The 20,367-nt window shown below is 33.1% G+C and overlaps 3 long non-coding RNA genes across 3 annotated transcripts; all 3 read left to right on the top strand.

The window, feature by feature from the left end:
- The first annotated feature begins 7,931 nt into the window (after positions 1-7,931).
- Positions 7,932-9,140, top strand: LOC111714544 (uncharacterized). The gene is made up of 3 exons (XR_002768005.1): positions 7,932-7,956; positions 8,212-8,279; positions 9,059-9,140. It is a non-coding gene; the product is annotated as an uncharacterized LOC111714544 (long non-coding RNA).
- Positions 9,141-9,289: 149 nt separating this feature from the next.
- Positions 9,290-11,062, top strand: LOC111714543 (uncharacterized). The gene is made up of 5 exons (XR_002768004.1): positions 9,290-9,321; positions 9,606-9,691; positions 10,196-10,256; positions 10,405-10,470; positions 10,981-11,062. It is a non-coding gene; the product is annotated as an uncharacterized LOC111714543 (long non-coding RNA).
- A 1,400-nt stretch (positions 11,063-12,462) lies between these two features.
- Positions 12,463-14,690, top strand: LOC111714542 (uncharacterized). Its single transcript, XR_002768003.1, has 4 exons — positions 12,463-12,531; positions 13,404-13,446; positions 14,164-14,220; positions 14,477-14,690. It is a non-coding gene; the product is annotated as an uncharacterized LOC111714542 (long non-coding RNA).
- The last annotated feature ends 5,677 nt before the right edge of the window (positions 14,691-20,367 follow it).

The following is a 20,367-nucleotide window of genomic DNA, read 5'->3' as shown; positions in this document are numbered from 1 at the left end:
GTTGTATTCTAAACCTACTCATAATGGAATGCTGCAGATATTTAAAGTTTTAGTTGAATAATTATGTTAATCTCTCTAAAACTGTTTCCGCATATTTCATGGCTATTTATTTATTTTTCAAATTACTGAGATTTAGGTAAAACAGTATAAAATCATTGCAAAATTGTCAAGACAACATTTGAAAAGTTCTTTCGATGTCTATAAAGTTCTGGGTTATACTGTATAAAAATGTTTAAGAAAGAGGATGAATAAAAAGAGTTAAGACGGAGAAAAAGAACAGTGATGGAGGAGAAAGCCAGTAGGAATACAGGAGTTAGGACGGAGAAATAGAACAGGGATGGATGAGAGAGCTGGTATAGATACAGGAGTTAGTATGGAGAAATAGAACAGGGATGGATGAGAGAGCTGGTATAGATACAGGAGTTAGGACAGTGAAATAAAACAGTGATGGATGATAGAGCTGGTAGGCATACAGGAGTTAGGAAGGAGAAATAGAACAGGGAGGGAGGAGAGAGCTGGTATGGATACAGGAGTTAGGACGGAGAAATTTTAGAAATGTTGATCATTCTTAAACCTTCCCTGGGGTCACGCGAGGTGCCACAAAAAAATTAAATCTCGTGCTTTTGTTATTATGCTTAATAGAACACTTTTTTAACTGAAAAATATTTAAGATATTTCTATCAAAAGCTCTGTTTAGATTAAAATAGAAATTAAATAAACTATTGTAATTCAGTTCTGCATTCTTAAAAAGCTTATCATAATCATTAACTAAGTACAGACTTCAGGAATAAATTTTTTTATAGTCGTCAATATCACACTGAATCACACGGATCTCAGGTACATAAGTGCAAATTTTAACATTTATACCGAATTTTGTACATATAATAACGATACTGTTGATAGTTGCATAACAGTAGTACATGGACAAGATAGCTGTCACAATTTATTTAACTGATACTCTTACTGAGACTCAGATAACGATTCAAGATATATTTACTCATGCTGATTCATCAGCGAGGGGCAGAAGGGCCGGCCTGTGGATCATCCATGGTTCTGTCCTCCTCCTCAGTGTCACCTAATTCAATGTCCTCATCTGAGGTGAGCGGGGCAGTAGGATCACTTGTTCTCCTCTTGCTAGACCTAACCCCAGGAGGCGATTCTCCCCTGGACCTCTTCTGACCACGTGTCACTCTTGTCACAGCCCCACCGAGAGACTTGTATGCGTGGTCAAACTTTCCTTCAGATTCAGCCCTGTCCACATTGAACAATGTCATCATCTGAACATAATCAGCTTTGCTGATGGTGAGGGCAGTATCGCTAGCCCCTATGAGTTCCTTCACCTCCTTGGTGACCTCAAGTACTTTGTCTTTAGTCACCTTGCATAGTTCATCAAACTCAGCTGAGTATCCGTGATGCGTTTGGTAGCGTGGCTCTGGCCTGCCGTTTCGATTCTTAATCGTGATCAGGGGAGATGCAGTCATCGTACTTGAAGAGGCCTTATGGAATAAGAAGGAGCCGATCAAGCCCAGGGGAACAGCTATCTGCATGACTCTAGTCTTGTCCCCCCTATGGGTGAGGAACATTCTGCCCTCATGGTTTCGCATCCTCGGGTCGACAGATTTGCTCCTCTTAGCATCCTGGACATCATCCAAGAACTTCTGGTATTCGATTGCGCAGTTCATTGCATCCTCAAAATCGGGTGCCACGAGCCACAACATGTTCCTATGATAGAGCTTGATGGCCGAGAACAGGAGTGCGGCTTTAGCCATACCTGCAGGCGCAGCATCACAGCGCAGTTTCATGTCCTCAGCCAGCCTTGCAGTGTCAATGGGGCTGCCACTCGGATGCGCTGCTACCCGGACCCCGGTTCTCATCCCCATCATGTTCATACATAGATGAGTGCTAACCCAGTGCCCAACCTCCCAAATCGCGTCCTTAGCTGTCTCAGTTATCAAGGTCTCTGTTCCCTGCATCATGGGGCACGAATTCATTGCCATCTTGTTAATAAACGTCGTGGCATGCCCTTGTCCAACATGGTGGTTAGTTGTGAACCAGTTAAACTTAGAGGCAATAATGAGAGTTAGAGCTCTACCTGCGTTCTCCGATGTGCAGTATGTCTTAAGCCAACCGTCACCTGTCTGAGACTCAATGGCTATCCGCATCGCCTCGTCCATCTCAGACTGCTCCATGTCCCGAGTATCCTGCGCATGATCATCGAACCCATAATAAGACTCCCAACCTTCATCCCTGCGGCCAATCAGGGGGTACTGGGGATCAGAGGTGTCAGTTTCTGATAGGTAGCCCTCAGGAACCCGGGTCGCAATTTTCCCTTTAAGAGTGACCCTGCCACCATTGATGCTGATTAGGTCCCTCGGGTTAGGCTCAAAGTACCCCACAATACCTGCATGAAGGGCTGTGAACGCTGCAGCTACCTTGAACCCTTTGCAATAATCCTCCTTGCTCAGGGTCTCAAACCTCCTGCCAGTTATACCTTCACGCTTGGCGATGAGAGCTGCATGCGCCATGGCCATAAGGACCCCACTACCCTGCTTCTGGGTCTCAACAACAGTCCAGGGGCTGGTTGACTGAGCTTCATCTCTGCACCTGTACACGAGATGAGGAGGAGCAAGAGGAAGCTTGGCACTCTCTTTGAGTCCTGCATCACCTTGGCCAGCAAGACCGGCCGCCAAGCTGCCGTTTATCTCATTACAGAACTTTCCTAAGTTCTCGAGGATTCCACGAGGGATCGGGGAAGACATCACGAAGCACCTGTAAAAATATCAAGAGCAAATTTCCAACTGATTTGCCGGCTGGTTCCGTTCTCCTACTATTTCGCCTTTATTTATGTCTTCTCTTCTAGAAGTGAATCAAGCAATATAAGCTTGGTCGTTTTAGGAATAAATTTTGATGAACACATTTCACATTTATGATTTTTAATTTTTTTTGGTGAAATCTAAAATTTCATTTAGGTTTTAATGCTAGATATAATACGAAAAAAGGATGGGTTATGAATTGCTTAATTATATGTATAGTCATGATTTTAACATTAAGTTAAACCTTTTCTTTTGGTTTTGTTTTCAGTTCACAAATTTTATTTTTAGAGCTCAACGTGTTGTGGAAATTCTCAAAATAGTGACTAGCAAAAATGTTGCTATGTCAACAACGCTAATTGAAATAAATCAAATGATGTTAAATAACTTGAGATATGTGAACCATGAGATCAAAAACATTATTCTCTCAAAACTTCCTAAAGATCTCCACAGAATTGTCCTGCAATCGTTTAATCAGAGCAAGAGATTAGAAGCTCTGAATTCTGTAAAAACAATAACTGACATCTTAAGAGTTTTGAAAATGATCTCGTCTGGATTCCACAAGTATTGCATTGCCTAGATGAGGATGGAAAAGATATTGAGGATCCTTGTGAGGAGGGAGAAGATTTCTACTACGTTCCAGTAGTAGAAACCTTGAAATCTATTCTAAATGATGACTCTTTCGGAAATCTTCAAGTTTAGGTAATGATGTTTTATTGTTAATTTCAAAACTTCCCTAAATAGTTTTACGCCTTTTTAATTGCTATGAAAATATGAAAGTTTTGAATTCACTGCTTAGGATCCATTTAATTTAGATTCGGATCTGGATCCGCACTGGAAAAAAATGGATCCGGATCCATGTGCTTTCTTTAAAATTTACTGAAGTTTATTTAACAAATCAGTTTTGTGTCTTATTTCTTTTCTTTTTTTTTTGCAGAAACTTGTAATTAACTTGATATAGAAATCAGGAAATTTTTAAAAACTCCCTTTTTTCAACAGTTCAGATTTGAGCTTTGAGAGTAAAAATAATTTTTTTTGAGTTTTTGGTTGATATTTTGCCTGAATCCGTAGATCCGCATATTTTGCGGATCTCAATCTAGGAGCCCAAAATCTTGTTGATCAAACAGATCTGGATCCTAAGCACTGATTTTGATATTATTATCAAAGCGGTTTTTTGGTAATTGCTGAAATTTCTTTTTTTTCTGAAAATCACTTATTTTTTCTAGAAATGAAGAGAACGGGTGTTATGCTAAACATCAGGGATGGATAGTTGTATAAGAAATTACAACTTGAAAATGAGGTTTGTACTGATATTTTACTATTTTTCTGATATAAACAAGATAAATATTTAAGTGACCCTGCGTTTTAGTGCATCATATTTTATATTTAGTTTTAAACATAGTTATAAACCTTCTATTATTTTAATACTTTTGAAAACACAAAAGTATGCTAATTTTGATCATTTTCTTCATCTTAATTCTGTAACCTTCTGTAACTAATAAAGAAATCACAATAAAAAAATGTTAAGCTTTAACTGGCAAAATATTGTTATTTCATTCATTCCAGAAAATAAATAAATTGCTGTTAAGGACACTTGTGAGTATGACTACATAACATCCTTGGATCCTAAACATTCTGGATTTGAAACCTCAAACTGATCTGGGTCAAATAAATTATTTGTTTCAACATTTTATTGGGGGGTCCATCTGGGATCCAGATCTGCATCAAAATAAAATAAAACTCTTGACATTTCTTCCCCGACACTACAAATTCTCATTCAAAAAAATTCTTCATGACTATTATTATGAAAAGCATATTTGTAGAAAAACTTGTTATTTGTGTTTATTTTTTAGAATTCAGTGATCCGGTTTACAGTGATTTTGTACTCAGATGAAGTAGAACTTGCCAATCCTCTAGGAATTTAATACAAATAATTCTTTAAAAAATAAAACTAACAATTTCTTTATTTCAGTTTAACTTATTTGATTGGAGGTAATACAAACCAATCAAATAAGAAACATAATAATTCATTCATAATGTAACAAATGGAAATTTTATTAGAAAATAAACTTGATTTCTTCATTGTATCAAACAGGAGCAGCAAAAACTAAGCACAAGATCCGGCAATTTTTCTTCACTTTAGATGAAATTCCTACTTTTGACAGGTCAGAGATTTATTTATTATAAAAAGGTGGCTAAAAGTAGTAAGTATATGAATAGTATCTTCAAGTTGAATCTTCAATATTAAACTCATCCTGACATTGTTTGGGTGGAGGGTTGAAATACATAACCCTAAAACCAAAGTTTCCTAATTTTGCTAAAATTGTTGAAATTTTGTTTAGTCGAAGGTCTGGTGAGGGGAGGAAAATAATTTGATGGGGAATATTCAGAGTTTATATCGGTGTCTTTTAAGAGGGAGGGGGCACAGAGCCGCCATAAGCCCTTCAAAATGACTTCCGGAGCCTCCAGATTTGTAGAATAAGCTCCTGGTCAATCAAAATCATTCGCATGTCTTTTGATCATGTTTTCGTATAAAAGGCTTTTGGTGGATGTAACAGCCTTCTGTTATTGGAGATAAGAAGGCTGAACGTGGAGTTAAAGTATCGGAGGATTGAAGCAAAGCGTGTAGTGGGACAGGGACGATTTTGATTGGATAGGTCATTATGCGAATCTTGCTGCTCAGGAGGTCATTTTGCATGGCTCATGGCAGCTCTGCGCCCTTTCTTTACTCTGGTACATCAAATTTACAAGAGATAGCTTTTACATGAGTGATGATCAACTTTTAGAGCGTATAAAAACGATGATAATTTCATAATTTTTTGCCGAAACCAAATTTTTAAGGGTATTTTAATGAATGAGGCATCAAATAGAATATCTCTTCTTCTAAAGATGTGTCAATACTTTTGTTGATGCATTATGTACGAGAAGGGTTAGTCTTTGAAGGGTTAACATCCCAGCTTTGGCATTCTTTCAATGTAATTATTAATTGTAAACATTTGTATTTTAGATCTAAGCTTCAGTAATTTTTCTGGTTGGAGTTGGAAAATCAAAAATGTCTTTAAATAGACAGTTAAAGTTCCTTGCTTAAGAGTTTAAGCTTCTTGAAGATGAGATCAAGATAGGTGACGTTACAATCAAAGCCAATCTTATAGCATACACAGGTAATGTGTAAAGTTGATTTAATTATGAACACGCACCCTGCTGAATAATAATAATATCATTTTTATTATCTTCATGAAAGGCGAAGTTAAATAAATAAACTTCTCATGATAAATTTTAGTTTAATTTGATTTTTATTTCACGCTTTTATCTCTCAGACCTGCTGAAATTATTTCAAGTGTATACATTTTCCGGGGGGTATATTTCTTCATCGTTAATAAAAATATTTTACCCTATAACTAATTTAGCTTCTTCTAAAAATACATTTTGGCTGTCGGGGACTAAAAAAGTTTTCGAAAGGGGCGGAGGGATTACAAATATACAAAAATATATATATAAAATATATTAAATTTTAAGGAGACAATCTAGAGCAGCATGCGGTCGGAGGATTCCGTAAATGCTGGAATAGTGGCTTGGTCTGCCAACGTTGTACTATACACCACTCAGATCTTCAAGATGAAGATGGGTTTCTCCGACACACTCCTTGGTCCTCCCCTTCGCAGCAGTCCTGCATACTGTCCAGCAGGAGATTTGTTGTGGCCTCAAAACTTCTTAAATCGTTTAAAGGACAAGATCCATTAATCTCAGCAGATTAATGGATCTTGTCCTTTAAACGATTGAAGAAGTTTTGAGGCCACAACAAATCTCCTGTTGGACTTTATGCACGACTGCTTCAAAGGTATGACATTATAACATCTTAAAATGTCTTCGCACTTTACCCATAAAAAACCTTTCAATCTAAAAAAAATATCTTTAAAAAAATGTAAACCAATAAAAACAAATTTTATCACTAGCTTTTAAGAAAAACAAATAATATTGTTGGCAATTAACATTCTTTAGGATATATGTTTTTTTGTTTATAATAAATTTATTATATGATAACTTTCAGGTGGTATATCAGAAGACATTCCTGGGTTGTTAAAGATTCTGATGCGGACTCATTCTTTTAGTGTAGAAGACTACAATGAAAGCTTGAGAAATACTAATTTCTCTGAAAGTGAAAGGCGGGATATTCCTCTTCCTCTTAGAGAGAACTTTGTCAAACTTCAAGGAAAAGCTCTCAGCATAGCCGTACATGTCAGGTAAAAGCAATAGTAAATTTATCTCTTACAGATACCCTTAAAACATGTCTCATAGATATTGCTGTTTTTCTAAGTTTAAAATTTGGTAAAATTTTGATGGTTTCCTTTATTTTCCTGCTTGTGAGAATTGTGAATGTTAATTATACTGAAAAACCACAGTCTGAGTTTTTAAATTAACCAGGGTATTAACAATTCTACAACGGTTATTGTCATCTTGCATGGAGCGTCAAGTGAAATTACGCTGACAGTCCCTTAAGGATAATTTTTATAGGAATATGCCGTTCATCCTCAGAAATTTGGTTGAATGGAGAGACACATCTGAGGTTAGTTAAATTTATTTTCCGGTACTTAGGATCCTATTCGTTGTAAAACAGTTAATATATGTAAAAAATGTATTTAATGATTTGGTGGATGTTTTGACACTTAACTCGGCTTGCAGATTTTTTTTTATGAATTCATATCAGCTTTAACATAGCATTGTATTTTAAGTTGGCGTCTGATGATCCCCTGTACCTTCTTCTACTGATCCACTCAGTATTTGAGTATCTGTTTGCAGGGATGCATTTCATAATATTCTTCATCAAGTTTCTACATTGTAATTTAAAGCTAACCCTTATTTACTTGATTCAGAAAGGCACCATTTCATAATCACTTTTCATTTCCTAAAAAAAATCTAATAAGTTATCTGATTTAATTCTGTTAACAGGCATTTAGCCAGTTTTCATTTTTTTTTTATATCTAACTTGTTCGCATGATTATGTATCCACCAGATTGCTTCTCAGATTTCATGGTGGATAAATTTATCGATGTAATTCAAAACTTGTTTCAAGGTATGTAAATAAATTTCTTCTACCACTTAGTCCAGTACAACAAATAAAAACTTTTCAAGTGAGAACAAAACGGGGGTATGTGTTAAATTATTCCTCTCATTTCAAAAAATTGTTATTCAAAATTAATATCCATTGAAAATAATTCTACTTCTAAATTTAAGGTTTCAGATTTTTACTCTTAGTGAAAGCTTTTTTAAAACCATTATATTTATAATTATTTATAACTATGTTACAGAGAAGTTGGGGGATTAGACGCTATTGCAGGGGGGGGGGGCGTTGAGTAGAGTGACTTTTACTGAAAGCAGAAATCTTTCAAATTAAATATTTCAGCCCGGCTTAGAATTGTAGAGAAATATCCAGGATATTTAGGAAGACTAAAACCGAAACATCATTATTTGGTAAAGTTTTTTACAGCGCTTAGGATCCAGATCCGGCTCCGTTGGATACGCAAGATTTTGGCTTCCTGGATCCGGATCCGCATCCACGGATTCGGATCCAAGGGGTGAAATATCAACCAAAAAATGCAAAAAAAAATCTTTTTAGTCCAAAACCCCAAATCTAAATTTTTGAAAAAGAGAGATTATAAAAATTTCCTCATTTCTGAATGGTTCATCAAGTTTTAGGATAACAAAATTTTTTATTAAAAAAATTCAGTAAATCTTGACCTGGATCTGGATCCATTTCTTTCCAGTGCGGATCCAGGATCTGGATCCGGATCCGGATTTGCATAAAAATTAAATTGATCCTAAGCACTGGTTTTTTATGTATATTTTTTTTAAATTTTCTCGTTTTTCTATTTTCGCATTTTGATTTAAATCCATATGAGGCAAAATATCCTAATTAATGTGAAATCTCTTTGCTCATAATAATATTTTTATGTGTACTTGTTTTTCGTGTATTTTCGTCAAAATCGACCAAAGTTATTTCTTTTGAAAATTTTTAATTACGCCTTCCGACGCCCTAGAAAAACTTTAAAGGCCATTAAAGATAGCAGGAGATCTTGGAGAATGCGATTCCGAATTTGCTTGCATTTTTTTATGGAACACATTGGTACCCTGGGGGTAACTTAAAAATTCATGATTTGGTTTTCTAAAATGGCACTTATGGTACTGAAACGAAAGGGGCATCTCATTTTTTGTTTTGTTTTAAATTCTTGAACAATAATTAACTGTTCTAGGTTCATTACCCAGCTCAAATTCTAGAGATGGGGCCCCTGCTGCTGTCCAAACGGACAGCAAGGCCAGAATCCTAACACAGAGGAATATAGTTTAACTTAATCATAAGTAAATCAATTTTACATTCGCCAAAAACCTTCGTTCTTTAAAAGTTAGTCTGTCCCTAATAACACAAATCAATGCATTAAATTTTTTTTTTTAAATTCTTAAGTTAAATTTATTTCTTTAGGCTACAAATACCATGGATACTTCAAAGAACTTTAAGGTTTTACTTTCTCTATTATTAAAGTTTTTTTTTATTATTTTGTGAAATTCAAAGGTTTTCTTTAATATATTTTCTCAACTTAACTAAAATGAATTTAGCTGAGAGCTTGTGTAAAGAAATTGTACCTTTTTAAAAAAGAGTTAAGTGCATCTTGATAAATGTTGATAAATGCTTGGCTATCATTATTAGCTGAGAAATTTGATCTAACCCAAAGAATACACAAAATTCTCTATTTCTATATTAAGATAAAAAAAATAAGAAATTTGATCAATGTTTTTATTTAGAACGTACCACAGCACATATCAACTCGTTCGCAGTGGAGGTTTGCTTGCAACATGTATGATGGAATTTTTTCTTCAATACCTTCAAGGTTACTGTAAAGTTGAGATATTTAAAATATATTTTTATTACTAGGCAATTTTTATTTTGAATAAAAGTAGGTCATAAGTTTTTAAATTGGCAAGCTAAGAGCTATATTGAGAATAGTTCAAAAATGGCATAGAATCAATAAAATTATTAAAAATATTTAACTAAAAACACCGAATTCAGGAAAATTGATTTCTCAGAGATTTACTAAATAAAACCATACAAAACAGAAAGTAAATACCCCTGTCTTTTCTTTTATCAGAGGAGGGTATATTTTACAATTATCCATACATGGTACTTATCCATTAATATTTAATGATTTAATGGTTTTTATTGTGAATTGTGAATGGCCTTGATGCACTCTCTGCTAAACTCAATTATTTATTTGGTCACTTTACCACAAATCACTGCAGTACAGTACAGTTGAGTGTGGATGAGTTCAAAAATACACATAACTAAATGACACTGTTACTCATGAATCTTAAAATAAGACAAGATTCTTTTTAAGATTGTAAATGACTGTCTGGTCCACAAAAATACCAAATACTCGAGTAGCAGCTTACTCATAGGTAAACATTTAACATTTCCAAAATGGTGGTAACATCACATTTTGAAAACGCAAAACGAATGAAGGAAGTTAAGTTTGTGCGTCCATTCATAGCTAGTTAGAAAAATAATAAAATTTTTTTATAGCCTACATTTTAATCGCAATTTCAGTTCTGAGAGTCCGAAGCGATGACTGTCTGGATGTAGGGGTTATTAAGTCTTATAATTTCACATCCAGTAAGTTTAATTATTTATTTATTTATAGCAGGAAGGAAAAAGATATATTTAAATGAATATAGGAGGGAATAATACATTGCCAAGACTTTTCAAGACATTGATTGATAAAGATAGGAATGAAGAAATACATTTTTTTAAAACTTTACATTGCAACCTCAAAGTAAAATTTTGTTTATAAAGTTTGACAAATCCAATGAAGCAATATGTAATTAGTTCTGTGGCTTAAAATCTTTTATTTTTCTTAACTTCTCATTGTTTGTAATTTGTCAATATTGATGTAATTTAAAACTAAAGTGTAATGTTTTTGCCACATTTTATTTCAATAAGATAGAGAGGGGGAGTGGGAGATTTTTATATCAATCAATTTGACATAGAGACAGGGTCACTGTGCCTATTTTTTACTGTTGTATTTTTTCTTAAGCAACTTCAGATGATTTCAATATAACCTTCTTGACCTGAAATAAAATGTTTTTTTTTGCAACAAATGTTATTTTATTTTATTTCATCCAGGTGGCGATGCAGTGCTTCAAGTTGAAGTGTTTTCTGCAAGGAGAAGCTTGCTAAGGGAACTATTTTCCATAAATTATTTTTTTTGCAATTTATCTCAGACATCAATTATATCGCTGATACAGTACTTTTTTATTGTTTTCGATGAAATGATTTTTATTTTTATAAAAAAACATTTTCTTGTATTTTTTCCCACTTTTCAATGCCACCAAAGAATATGAATTGCTAAAGATAAGTATTGTGACAACACTTATCACACTTTTTGTTAACAGAAAACATTAATTAGAAAAATAAATTTAAGGTTTTTTGAGTGCTTCCCGGATTCTTCTCTGTCTACAGCTTCTGTATACCTTAAATGGATGAAAAATTACAAACCTCTTTTCTACAGGTCAGTTTTCAGACACACTGTTTAAACTTTATGATTTTGAATTTAAATTATGAAATGACGTGTTAAATATTTAATGGTAATTACATTAAATTGTAATTTTTTCAGGGGTAACACGTTATCATACTTTACTTTCTTCCTACATGGAGCACTCGATGAAGATGACCAAGAGGAGGTGTCTAAGTCTGCATGGAGATCAACACACAAGTTCTTCACAGTGACCTCACTAACTTTTTACTGATTTAGTTGTTGCCGACCAAAATGCTTTTTTTCAGATACTATGGCAGACTTTAATTTTGATGCTTTTTTGGACGAGTTTGATAAGACACCTACTGCTTTGTTCCACAATATCAAGTTAGTATTTCAGATCTATTTTTTGGTTTTGAGTTTTAGTTTTCTGGTTCTGAATTTTTTCTATCTGATAATTTTCTGGGCAGTATGCTTCAAACTAAAAGAAATATTCAAAGTAATGCATACATCAATAGTTAGTATGAAAAGATTACAAGAAATTGTGTAATTTTAACTGTATCCTTAGAAGTCTTGAAAGCTTTTTTTCTGGGGGGGGGGGCTCTATTTAAAGAGGGACAGGCCCAATTCACAAAATTCTTTTAAAAAAACTTGTATCTGTTGTTTTTCCCCAAAATGAAGAAATTATTAAAATTGTTAACTTTTCAGTCATGAAAGTACAGAATATTAATAAGATAAAGGGTTTTAATGTAAAAATGTTAATCGGGCATGCTTCTCCTAACTTTGAGAGCCAAATAAAATAACACTTTCAGTTCCATAAAGTAATAATTTAGGAGCTCTGACACACCCGGTGCACAGCCTTATCCATTAATAATTCCGCAGTGTACTATTATTCCAGTTACAAAGAGGTCAGCATAGAAGTTTACTTTGCCAATACAAGAGTCATTTATTACGTTATTGGATACTTTTTGGAATATAATTAATTGATCATATTCAATCATTTTGTTTGTGGAAGTTGTGATCCAAAGTTTTAAATGTATGAAAACTTATTCAAATTTTTGTATTTTTTAAGTATGCCTTGCCTTAACTTTATTATTTCTTGAAATTCGTTTGAAAATTGTATGATTCAGGTTCAGGTTTCAAGATGTTTCATATGTGATTGAAGTGGATAACTGTCTAACTGTGTTTCTCAATAGTGTCAAGTAAGAAACTTCTGTTAAGATTAATCATCAATTAATTCACTGCTTTTGACTAACTTTAATGTTATTTAATTATTCCTGTAGATTTATTATTTTTCATACGGTAATGCTCAATGCCTACCATTCATTTATTTTTTCAATCCATTCTTTAAGATTTACTAATTTTGTATCCAATGAAAAATTTGCTACTCTTTTTCTTCTTCTTTTCACTTATTTTGACGATGAAACTTACTAATTATGAAATATTAGGAAGTTTTATCAATCTCTTTTTACTCAACAATTTTGAATTGTCTTATGAAAGCAAGTCTCTAGACTGATATTTTTACTCTTGGATATGGATCTGTGTTCATATTTTTACGGATCAGGATCCGGATTCAGGAAGCAAATATGTTGCCTAATATGGTTTCCAACATAATAGATTATTCTCTTACGCGTAATTACGTGCAGTTTCGCGTAATAATTTTCATTTCGTGTAATTTCGCAGGATTACGCGTAATTGGGGAAATATCCATTTCGCGAAATTACGGCGTAATTTCGTGTAATTTCTACAACGTAATTTCGCTGAATTGTTACGTAATACGTAATTTCGCGTAATTACTCCTTAATTACGCGAAACTAGACTTTCTTTCGTAAAGGTAATATATGCATAATTACGCGTAATGCTCCTGCGTAAGTGAAAGAAAGTGTTACGTTTCGTTACGCGTAGTTACGCGTAACGAAATTACGACTGGAAACCCTATTGCCTAAGCAAGGGTAAATTATATCCGAATATGGATCCCTTATATTAGCACACATTTTCTTTAAAGTCCTAAAGTTAATTCTTACTGTCTTTACTCTTTACTTGTGAAATACAAATTAAATGTTCTTCCTTTTAGGGTCTTTCAGTTTGCAGGTGAAACTCTGGTTCATTCCATTCTGGTGAGTTAATTTGTAAAACGACTAACTTTTATTCATTATGGGATCTTATTCTCAATTGTGAATAATTAAGATTATTTTCATACAATTAGCTTAATAATACATTTTTTAAATAATTCTTTAATCAAGTAATTCCAAAAACTTTGGCATATTTATTTTGTTTAAATTCAAATTAGTTTCCCAAGGAACTTCCCTTCCTGAAAACCTTTGTCAGAGCAAAAATTATGAAGATATGAAAAGTAATTTGTACCTAATTTAATGAATTGAGAGAAATAAATGATTTAAAAGGGACGAAATAATTTATGGTTTTAAGCAGTGCTTAGGATCCAATTAATTTTGATGCGGATCCGCACTGGAAAAAAATGAATCCTGATCCAGATCCAGGTTATTTCTTTAGAATTTATTGAAATTTTGTGACAGAGCAAAATTTTCAATATTTTTGTCTTATTTTTTTGCTTGTTTTTTGCTTAAACTTATTGCACCATTCAAAAATCAGGAAAGTTTTATAATCTCTTTTATTCAATAGTTCAGATTTTGGTTTTAAGAGTAAAATTTTATATGCTTTCAGTTTTTGGTTGATATTTTGCCCCTTCCATCCGGATGCAGGAAGCCAAAAACTTGCGGATCAAACGGATCCGGATTCTAAGCACTGGTTTTAAGGAGAAGAAAAGGAAAAACCTTTTCATTTAATTTGATCACATTGTGATTTTTATTTTTTAGGTTTCCTCACCAAAACAAGTTGGAGCAGTCAAAGAATCTGACCCACTGTCCACATCGGTAAAGTTAAAATAATATTTATTCCATCATGACAAAAACATTCTAAAATTATTGTTTTTTCCAATTTTTCAATTATAAGATTCAATTTATTATCATGTATTATTTGGTCTGAAATGAAGATTATTTGATGAGGGATTTATCATTCTTCGACTTTTGTAAAATATCCACAAAATGTTAAATTAAATAATTGAATTAACAATAAGTTGATTTCACAAAAAGTTGCAGTTTTAGTCTTTGTTAAAGATTATTCTTCTAGGATATGTCAATCGATGCGACTGAGACCGAAGAGTCATTACCAGACCTTGACTCCATGGATGACATGAGTGAGACAGAAGAACTTCACAGCAGAAAACTTGAGGGACAACCTGGCACAGCCGAAGGCAGAGAACCTGAGAGACAACCTGGAGCATCAGTTGATGGAGAAATGGACAGAGAAGTGAGCATAGTACTTGGTGGACAACTTGAAGAGAAAAAGGTAATGTTCAAAGTTTGGTCATGTGTTTGGGGCAGAGATGTCAAGGGTTATAAGTGTAATATTTACCTTGTGATTGCTTAACCCTTATATTACTAGCAGTGCTTAGCATCTGGATCCGTTGGTTCTGCAAGATTTTGGCTTCAAGAATCTGGATCCAGATCAACACAAATATGCAGATTCACAGATCCAGATCCAAGGGGCAAATATTAACTAAAAACTGCATAAATAAATTTACTCTTAAACCCCAAATCTGAACTTATGAAAAAAGAGAGATTATAAAAATTTCCTGATTTCTGAATGGTTTATCAAGTTTAAGCATAAAAATAAGAAAAAAAGAAATAAGTCGAATAAGTTGACAATTTTGCTTTGTTAAAAAAATTCATTAAATTGTTAAGAAATAACCTGGATCTGGATCCAGTTTTTTCAGTGCGGATCCAGGATCCGGATCCGCATCATAATTAATTGGATCTTAAGTACTGTTTACTACATACAATTGTTTAGACAACAAGAATTCAATATCTAAGTTGTATTTTGTTCTCAAGCACATGTGCATTGTACAAAACGTATGCCATATTATTCAATCTTCACAAACATTCGTTTAACATTTAAGATTTACATGAAAGCATATGAAAAATGAAAGAATAATTAAAATAAATTAGTATGGTTGACTAATGAGGATGACGATTCAATTCATTGTCTCTTATGTGTCTTATGTAAACAAAAATTCCCCTGAAGGCGAATTATAATTTCTGTATTTTAGTTCAAGACTTCAAGTGAGTTGTACGAGACACTAAAGGCAACTGTCGATGATGAAATAACGAGCAAACTCAGCTCTCGCCAGATGATGTTTGTGAGAGAAAACAAAGGAATTACGGTAAACAAGTTTGGGTTTTCACAAACATACATTTTCTTTTCACTATACCTTCGCAATCTGATTGGTTAACCTTTGATATTTAAAACTATTTGATCTTACAAAATTCATATAGAAATAACTCATGGGTTGCAAAGATAAAGAGAAAATAAAAATCAGAGTTGGTTACAAAATACTGTTCCTTAGTCAAGTTCACAACTTAAGAAACTACCTAATATTTGGTGTAACCTTTGTAAGATTATATTACTAAATCATGGGTAGAAGGAGAGTGTTAAGATAATATCTTTGCTTTGAAATGAATACCTGTTGTATTTTATTCTATTAGTCAATTTCATTTCCCCCTCCCACCCGTCCAGCCCTTCAATTTTTGTTAATTTCACTGAAAAAAAGGATGCAGTTTTAGAGGCTAAACAATTTTGTTTACTTAATGCACAGTATAAAAAATTGAGTTAATAATTTTCCTGTCAATGGATATATAATTTTTGGAATGCGTTTGAATTGGGGTTTATAATTTACTTATTTCCCAAAAAAAAGAACATTATTTCCGAATTATAATTTGGGGAAATGTATCAAAAGTGAATGAAGCATTTCTTGGTTAGTTGAAGCAAAGGAGAAATTATCACTTTCTGCTTCAGAAAGCAAACTTCTACATTATGCTCAGATTACCGTTTTACATTGCCAATGTAACATTTGTAATATTTTAAGGGTATGAATTATACTATGGAACATATTGTATTCCAAAATTAAAAATTAGGTTGAGAAAGTTCAGGAGTTCAAACAGCTGTGAGATGACATAGTTAATAAAGTGATCAGTAAGTTTTACTAATTATAAGAAAAAGTTTAGTAACTAAGGTAAACAAAGTTTATAACTGTTTTACATTCTTTTTCTGTTGTCATTGATTATAACTATTATTTTGAATGTTTTATGAGGGGTTTAAATTATTTGTAAATATCCCGTTTTTATCATATTTTTCCCGCATAGTCACTGTTTATAACAAAATTTCTCACCAAAAGTTCTGCATTTTGTTTTGTTTGAGCCAAAAATAGCAGATAGAAAATGAATTCATTCCTTTTTTCATTTTTCCTTTTAACTCTTTTGTCTTCCCTTGTTCCCCTTTTTCCTTTCCTTTCCTTTCGTGGTAAAAAAAATCATGTTTAATGGTATAAAATGTTCCCTTTTACCCTTCCTCCTCTTCCCTTATCCCATTACTTTTAAATTTTTTTATCTCATACCCCTTAAAGCGCTCATATTTTTGGCTTCCCCCTCAGCCGGGAGGGGTGGGGTAAGCTAAAAAATATTCACCCCTGGTTGTAATTTTTACATTTTTTTCAGGGTACGTAGGAGAAAACTGGCCATATAGAACATTTGTCATCAGGCAGGATTATTTCACCAGCATTCTAAGCAACATTCTTGTCCCATTGTATCCTAAGATGTTTGCGTACGAGCCAGGTACATCGATTTAGTTATAGTTTATACCAGTGATTAGGATCCATTTAATTTTGATGCGGATCCGGATCCTGGATCTGCACTGGAAAGAGATGGATCCTGATCCAGGACGTGATTTCTAAAATAATTTAAAAAAAGTTTTAACAAAAATAATTTTAAAAAATTTTTATAAATTTTTTTGCTCATTTTTTGTCTAAAACTTGAACCATTCAGAAATCAGGAAATTTTTAAAATCTCTCTTTTTTCATTTGTTCAGATTTTGGTTTTAAGAGTAAATTTTTTTTGGCAGTTTAAGGTTGATATTTTGCCCCTTTGATCCGGATCCATGGATCCGCCTATTTTTGCGGATCCGGATCCAGGAACCCAAATTCTTGCGGATCAAACAGATCCGGATCCTAAGCACCAGACTTTTTACATGCACAAAACTAAAATTGGGAAATATTTTTTTTGTTTAAACATTAAAAGCATTTCCATTAAGTATTCAAATATTTATAGAAATTGAGGAAGTGGATAAGGCTGGAGTCTCGACTAAAAGACTGTTATTGTCGACTGTAAGAACCCTACCAAGAATGATGCGTATGCGGGTAAGTCTTTTTTGATTTTTTAACTCCAATTTAATTAACTGAGATCATCTAAAGTATAGATAATACATTTAAAAGCAGTATACAGTGTTAAGAGGGGTTTCGTGTAAAAACTAAATTTGTTTAAAATGAGATACATTAAAATATCAGTGGTACAATTTAAACCTCATTACCCTTTCATGCAAGTTTTTTTCAATTGAGACAAATTTATAAAATATTTAGCTGCTCAGCAAGTTCGATACAAAGAAGGACCGAAGGAGAAATATTCTTCAATTTTCCACAAACCAGGGAGCCAAAAAACACAAGAAGAAATTCGCACTGCCCTGCAGCCCTCCAAAGCATGCTGGAGAGGTAATGCCTTTTTAATTCAATTACATTTATTTCCCTTAACCCTAAAATTACTTCTACTGAGTTATAATGTAAATTAGTTCTTATTGATTGGATCCGGATCGGATCTTGATAAATGGAACTTGAACTGGATCTAGGTCATGATGATTTATTTCAGGATTTTTAAAGCAATATAATAATTTTCATAATATTTTTCTTAGCTATTGAACTATTCAGAAATAAAGAACGTTTTTCTAGCAAAATCGATTTGGGTTTGAGGATTTGCCCCTCGGATCTGTGGATCCAAGGTGCAAATTTGGTGCCAGGAAGCTTAAATGTTGTTGACCAAATGGATCCGGAACCTAAGCACTGCCATGTCATTTTAAATAGTAAATAAATCCTTTTAGTTTGATCTAACCAAAGCAGAGAAGCTGCAGAACGCCTCTGGAAGCTCCAGAGAAATAGAGAGAGTTTCCGAAGTAACAAGAGTTGTCCTGCAGTTTAAGTTAAGGTATATAATTTCATCAGAAGTTTTGAGGGAACAGATTTGATAAATAGGGAGACATATTAGAAAAAATTGTATGTATTTTTTTGAAGTTGATCCCAAGTATAGCAATAAACTAACGCATGGGCTTAACTAAAGGCATTGCATTTGTGTAGTGATATTGTGTCTGTTAAAAATATATAATATTTTAGGCAACATGCAGTTCTCACCGATACCAAGGAATTAAGATCTTTCTTAGTTCAAGTACCTATGTGAAGTCTCATGTAGGTTATTGAAATCGTTTCCACATTAGTAGAATTAATTGTGTTAAATATTTAAAATAAAATCAAGATTTTGACATATTTAATCTAATTCATTGCTTCCGTTCTGTTTTATTTAGAAAATAGAATTTTTTAAATTTTAGTTTTACTGGTTGTATGGCGAGGATATCGAACAGAAAATGAGAGACGGTTGGGACATGTTCATAGGTATAAATTACAATTTATTCTTTGATTGAATTGTGGCTGTTATATTTATTTATGTAAAGAACTTTAACTCTTTAACTTAATGTTTCTTTGATAAATAAAAAAAATGGGTTTTATATTTTAAAACGGTTCATAGAATCCATTTTATTTCATGAAGATTCACCCTTGGAATAAAAAAGAATTAAAAATAATATTTCTTGAAGATTTACTTAATTTTATATCTTAAGGGAACATTTTCAAATTATAAGTTAATTAAATCAAATTGAAGTATATATTATAGTTTTGAGATATTTGTTTTTCTTCTGTTTTTAAATGTTTTGACCCTTGGATTCGGATTATTTGACCAGTAAGATCTGCACATTTCTCAGAACCAGGGAAGCCAAAATGATGATGGTTCAAAGATGCCTGATTTGGATCCTAAGCACAAGATTATTAGACTTATCATTTACTATAGGTAATGTGCTGAAAAACTTGCTATTTCTGAGTAACGACACTCCGTCATGTAGAGCCGAGATTGATACCCTGGAACTTGAAGCAGGAATGGTGGGAAAGGTAACAAGAGAAACAATAAGACCAACAATTGAAGCTTTTTTGGTTTATTGTTTTGAAAAAATCATTTTTAGGAGGAAATAAATGAATTTTTTGGTAAAAATTGTCAAATTTGATTTTTGATATAAAATTTTAATATCATCCAACTAACCTCCCCTTCCCGGCAGGCTGAAGTGGTGTAACTCTTATAACATAGATCTATTTAGGGATTTTTGTGGTTTTATATCCTACAAAAAGTCGACTTTAACTGGAGGAGAGGTCTTAAATTGAAGGACAACAAATCAACTGAAGGATTCTTCCTAATGAATAAAGGTACAGAGTATGCGCTATTTATTATAACAAATCTGGAATTACTCATCTCTTTGTATTAGTATCAGTATATTAGTAAATCAATTTTACTTAAACAGCAGTTATTGTAAAATTGTGATTCAAAAATTTCTTTTGCTAAAAAACATCCCATAATGCGAAACAAAGCAATACACATTTCACAGTGAATGAATGTTTATAGCTGAAGAAGTTGAGAAAGCAGCTGGGTCCCGGTCCTGGTTCAGTGTACAGACAGGTAAAATTGACATTAGTTTCAAATTCATCCAATCAGTTTGAACTTCAAAGGATCCAGGATCCAGAATTCTTCTTGTCTTTTTAAGATTTATGAAGTTTAAATAATTTTTCTTGTTTCATTTATTTTTATGCTGATTTTTTACACCTTGAATTACGATTTGTAGATCTGCAGATTTCTCAAAAAGTTGATCCAGATCCAAACTACCAGGTACAAATGGGGTTGTTAGACATTAAGATGATATTTAAAAGCAAGCAAAACTCAATCCCTTTATTTCTAACACAAATCTTTAGAATGTATTTTGGTTAAAATCTTTGAATAATTGAATTTAAAAGTATAATTAAAAGTCTTTCATCTGAGTTCGGAACT

This window comes from Eurytemora carolleeae, unplaced genomic scaffold (genome assembly GCF_000591075.1).
Source record: "Eurytemora carolleeae unplaced genomic scaffold, Eaff_2.0 scaffold1587, whole genome shotgun sequence".
NCBI classification, from domain to species: domain Eukaryota; kingdom Metazoa; phylum Arthropoda; class Copepoda; order Calanoida; family Temoridae; genus Eurytemora; species Eurytemora carolleeae.
This window is presented reverse-complemented; position numbering and strand designations above follow the sequence as displayed.